Raw genomic sequence first — 6,000 nt, 5'->3', positions numbered from 1 at the left:
CCTACTAGGCCCATTGGCTACATTTAACACACAACATGAATGTACTAAGCGTAATGAGCAGGTATTATGCATATTCAAATTCAGTGAGCGTGCATAGACACTGGTGCCCCCTGACGCACTCGGGGCACGCTGCGCGCGCACTGTGCATCCTGCTCAAGGCTGCAAGGTCACAGGGGGTCTCGAGGAGCCTCCCAGATGCTGAGCAAGTCTATAATGGAGGGACAAGTGTGCCACGTGCCAAGTAACTTTCACGGGCTCAGAGAAGGCCGTCCAGGTCTGGGGCAAAACTTCCAAGCTTTCTGCCCCTGGCACCTCACAAGGCGAGTGTGAAAGGGACGAAAAGCGTTGGCTATACGTACCCTGGCTCCACTCTAGGAAAACAAGCCACCCCTAACTCTTAGCCCACAGATAGCAAACAAGCTGTCATATTGCACGTGTGGAGTCTGGGTATTTTGGGGAGATGCATTCCCAGTGGCGCGACACAAAATCGTAGCTCCTCCACCCACCCCCGGACAAACTTTGTGTGACGCCCCCCTTCATTCTCTATTGTGTGGCGCTCTGACACCTTTGTGTAAAGTCTGCGCTATATACAAATGCATTAATTAAATAAATAAAATATAAATAGACTTTGGGATAAATTCCCCCCGCAACCACCCTTGAAGGATGCCCCCCAACCACGCCCCTCTGCGTCCCACCTCCTCGCACACGCGCGTTGTCACACTCTATGGCCCCACTGGAACCCCCCCCAATAACCATTGTCCACACACCTCACCCCATCCTCTCAAAGTAACGGGCCTGGCAGTTGCTCTCCAAAAAGGAAATGCTCCCGATTATGTTCAACTGGATTAAAGTTCCTGATGCAGGCACGAGTCCCACTCTCGGTGGGGCAGACACAGTCTTATATTCTTCTGAGGTCGACAGAATGGGCGCCGCAATAACAAATATTATTACACTCCGTTGAGCGCGCGGTGCCCGCTATACATGGTGAATATTGCAGTTGGCCTCTGAGTCCGTCCGGTGCACCTGCAGGAAGAGGCGGGGCCCTTAGGGACCCCTCACAACTGCAGCAATGCCTTGTCTCGCATTAATCGTGTCCTGACACGCATTAACGGCCTCCATCTGTACCCCAACTACCTCCTACCGCCTCCCAAGCTAAATCAGTCCGATGTGTGGTGCTCAAATGCCCCAACGGGCCTGTTTGAATTGATAACCCCCCACACACACACACCCTCCAGATATACGTCCATACCACCTCACACTTACCAGCTGCAGCGTGCAGAGGAAGATGAGCGTGCATCGCCCAGTACAGCATCCTATGGTCCCAACAAAGACGAGCCGGCCGGGCCAGGCGTGCCGCTCACAGGGCGGAACTGGGTACCATGCCCCGGGTGCAGGGCGCGGAGGCGGCCCCGAGGGAGATGCGCGGCGCTCTGGTCTAGGGAGGGTTTTGGAGGGCAGGCTCCCTGCCCGGAGGGGTTCGCAGGCGGTACCGGTCCAGACAGCAGATGCTCCCCATGCTGTGAGCTGCTGGTGCCCAGCTCTCTCTTTTCTCTTCCGCTGATGGTGCTGCTACAATGAAGGGGGAGGGGCGCCAGCCTCTTAAAGGGGCGACGCCTGCTCAGCGGGCAGCCACCGGCGAGAGCCACCTGCCTGCTGCACAGGCAGCACTGCCGACTGCAATCAATCCCCCTGAAGGGGAGGATGCGAGGGGCACCTGCCCAGCTCCCCGCGGGGCAGAAGGGCATTCTTAACATCTACTGAGAGCGACAGGCAATGGGGGTGGGTCAGGAAGAGCCCGAGAAGTGGCCCCAGGGTGGCGTGCAGGCTACAAGGGCCCGGTGGCTACATCTGCTTTGGATGTGTATTATGAGGACAGCGGGCCATTAATGGCCTTGATGGGGCGCGTCACTGGTAGGTGCGAAAGGTGGTGACCTCACTGATTTACTGACAGAAAATGGCAAGAAAACTATATTAAAACATAAGAGTGAGTCTCCAAGGGTGGTGCGTTATGCCGTATAAGTATCAACGCCTGTGCCAAGATCTGACTTAAAACATTGCCAGTCAGCAAACTTGTGGAAGAGCTTATAGGTGACCCGGGCATCGCCGCAACACCCACCTTACAATCCCGATAATGGGAGGAAAGGGCGCACGGTTCATAATCCAATACAATACACACGGCAGCAAGAAAAACGCAAAATGGCGGCCGCAAACATCCGAACCATTTCGGATTCGGGGCGTGATTTGGCGTTCTGAGTGACGGGTGACGTCACAGGGCGAAAGAACGCCAAGAACACGCCCCCGAATCCGAAAGAGACGGGGCTTGCTTGGAGTGATGCCTCTCTCCTCCAATGGCTGGCCTCCGTTTAGGAAGCCAGCCAATGGAGGAGAGATGGAGGAGAGAGGCGGGTTCAAGCCCCGTACTCAAAAACATAAAATCTCCGACCGGAGACTGCGCAAGCGCAGCCTTTCAGTCCGAGACCTAAAAAGGAGAGGAAAACTGGAGACCAAGATAACAAGCATTGGCAAAGCCAATAGGAATCACCAATGCAAGAGCGATTGGCTTTGTCGATGTGTTTTAGGCATGTTGTACCCCAGTGCAGCTGTTGAGCATGGCTAAAAGTTAGCGGCATAGAGGAGAGGGGCATGGAATGGAGTGTCAGAGTGAAATGACAGAGTGGAATAGAGTTCATAGAGTAGAGTGGCACAGAGTTTCATGGAGTGGCTTAGAGTGGAGTCTAGGGTTGTGGAGTGGCATAAACTGGAGTAGAATGTTGTATAGTGGTGTAGTTAAAGTGTTGTAGAATGAAGTGTCATAGATTGACTTGTCGTGGAGTACAGTCGAGAGTTGTGGAGTAGAGTGGACTGGATTAGAGTATAGTGGACTGTAGTGTGGAGTGGACTGTCATGGAGTGTCAGGGAATAGAGTGGATTAGGGTACAGTGGAGTGGTGTAGAGTGGCGTAGGGTGGAGGGGCATAGAGTTGAGTGACAGAGGGTCATAGAATGAAGGGGCATAAAGTGAAGTGAAGTAGAGTTGAGTAGAGTGTTGTAGAATACAGTGGAGTGAAGTAGAGGGGAGTGGTGTGGTGTGGTGTGGTCAAAGTGGCATGGAGGGAGTTGTGTAGAGTGTCATTGAGTGACCTAGCCAATAGGTCTTGCCTATCCAAGAGCTACTGTGTTTAGCCATGTTGTACACCAGGATGGCTGCTGTTCAGCATTACTAGAGGAGAGTGGTGTGGAGTTTCATAGAGTGGAATTGAGTTGGTAGAATGGTGTGGTGTAGAGTGTCATGGAGTGCCTTAGAGTAGAGTGGAGGGTTTGGGAGTTGCGTAGAGTTGAGTGTCATTCAGTGGCAGGGTGGAGTGATGTAGAGTGGAGTGGAGTAGAGTAGATTAGAGTGGAGTGGAGCACTGTAGAATGGCATAGAGAAGGGCCATAGAGTGTTAGAGTGGAGTGCTGTAGAGTAGACTGTCATAGAGTAGAGTGTCATAGAGTGGAAAATCATAAAGAAGAGGGCTGCAGAGAGGAGGGTCATAGATTGGAGGGTTGTAGATTAGAGGGTTGTAGAGTGTCATGGAGTGGAGTAGAAGGGCATATTGTGAGTAAAGTGGAGTATAGTACTGATGCATAGAGTGGCATAGAGCGGAATAGAATGGAGTAGAGAGTTGAGTGTCATGGCGTAGAGTGGAGTGGCGCTGTGCAGAGTGGAGTGGCGTAGAATGAAGTGGAGTAGAGTAGAGTGATAGAGTATCAAAGATGGAGTGGAGTGTCATAGAGTGGAGGGTCATAGAGTGGATTGGCATAGAAAGGAGAGTCGAAGAATGGAGAGCCGTAGAGAAGACCGGCAAAACAGGGAGGGGGACCTAGACTAGAGTGGAGGAAAGTGTTGCAGAGTGGAGGGGCATGAAATGGAGTAGGGTGTTGAAGAGTGGAGTGGCATAGAGTCAATTTCAGTGGAGTACAGTGTCATAGAGTGGTGCATTGTACACTGGAGAGGTTCTGAGTGGGGTGGGATAGAGTGGAGTGCCATTGAGTAGTGTGGCATAGCATAGAGTGGAGTGGGTTGAGTGTTGTAGAGTGGAGTAAAGTGTTAGAGTCAATTAGGGCAGAGAGGCATAGAGTGGAGTAGAGAAGAGTGGAATTGAGGAGAGTGACTTAGAGCATCAGGGAGTGTTGTAGAGTGTCACATAGTGTAATAGAGGGGAGTAGAGGGGAGGGTTGTAGAGATGAGATGCGTAGATCCAGGAGCGTAGAGCAGAGGCTGCTCCGCTGGTCGGGGACATCATTCAACTGTAAAGTAGCTTTACGGGCAATATGCCGGAAAGAAAACATTGCCTACGACGTCGGAATGTTGCAGCAGCTAGGAGAGATTAAAATTGCCAGCAGATGTTGCAGCAAAGAGAAAACTATTGGTGAAGGGAAGGCACGAAGAATCTGAGTAGCGACCCTAAGATGGCGGCGCACTATGTATAACACAGACGGAGCTGGCGAGGAGCTTCACACTGCGCGCCTTTCAATATAAGGCTGAAAAAGGACCTCGCAACAACTGCGGCACTCCTCCTTACATTGTCGGCTGATGGACGAAGGCTGGACACCCCCGGCAAACCATTCCCCCCACACAGAAATCAACGCACCTTAAACCCTTACAAGATGGCAGGCTCGGACTACGGGGACGTCGCCTGGGCGGTGCAGCCGTGATCTGTGGGGTGACCAAACCGGATCACAGCAAGGTACCGGCGCTATTCAGGCAAGTGCTTCAAAATCCTGTGCAGTGTGAATGATGATGCTCGCGCGCAACCAGCTCGGAGCACTGTAATGGGCGCTGACTCGGGGGATAACTAAATGGCGACCGCTGGTACCCGGAGCTCGTTCCCGAGCAGAAAAAAACTAAGTATCAATTAATGACCCCCGCACTAGCATCCGGAGTATGCGGGGTGTGCTCCGATGCATGGGCAAACCGCGAATCACACAGCAAGATCGTAAGTGTGAGCAAGGAGGTCGTACCAAACCGAGCTGGTTACCTCGTTCCCTTCCTCCTGGGCAGAAAATTATAGTGGGGGATCTTCACCCTCTTTTTTGCAAGACAATGTTTGTTTCCATCATGTTCTTAGCCCGACCACGATTGTGCACCATTAAGTGCATGACCCAAAGATGGCGGCTGAGAGGAGGGATAGGCTCCATTACACCAAGGCTCCCCCAGGACATCGGTAACTCTGACTTGGAGTGCCAACAATGCTGCGGCAGTCCTGGTGAAATGCGTCATGGGAGTGCTTTTGTGTGTGCGTTTGTAGGTGTATGAGGGGGTGTGTACAGACGCACGTGTGGTGTACGCCTGTGCGTGTATGAAAGACTATGTTCACATTTGTTGTGTGCTTGTGTATGTCTGTGCGTGTGATGGTGTGGACATGTATCTGGGTGTTTTTGTATTAGAGCATGTGATTCTATGTGTGCTTGTGTTTGTGCGCGCAGATGTTCCTGTTTGTGTGCTTATGTCTGTGCGTGTGATGTGTGTGCATTTATTTATTTTGAGTGTTTTTATATTAGAACATGGGATTGTGTGTATGCTTGTGCGTGTGGATGTTTCTGTATGTGCGCCCTCTGTTCGCATATGAGTGTGTGCGCACATTTGTTGTGTGCCTGTGCAAGTCTGTGCGTGTGATGGTGTGTGTGTGTGTGTGTGCATGTATTTGTGTGTACGTCCTTGGGTATTTTTGCTCTTTTTTGCATGTGATTATATGTGTGCTTGTGTTATTGATAGTTTCTGTATGTGCATGTCTGTGTGTACATGAGTGAGCGCATTTGTGCGTGATTGTGCATGTCTGTGCATGTGATGGTGTTTGCGCGTACATGTATATGGGTGTTTTTGCATTAGATCCAAAACACATACAGTAAAGGGGACCCATGGGCAGTTTAATGACCAGCTCTGAATACATGCCCACCTAACAGTAATCACAAGAGAGTATCAGAGGGTCAAGAGTGAGACAGGCTGAATTGTCAAAGA

Source organism: Lissotriton helveticus, chromosome 6, assembly GCF_964261635.1.
Source record: "Lissotriton helveticus chromosome 6, aLisHel1.1, whole genome shotgun sequence".
Classification (NCBI taxonomy): domain Eukaryota; kingdom Metazoa; phylum Chordata; class Amphibia; order Caudata; family Salamandridae; genus Lissotriton; species Lissotriton helveticus.
This window is presented reverse-complemented; position numbering follows the sequence as displayed.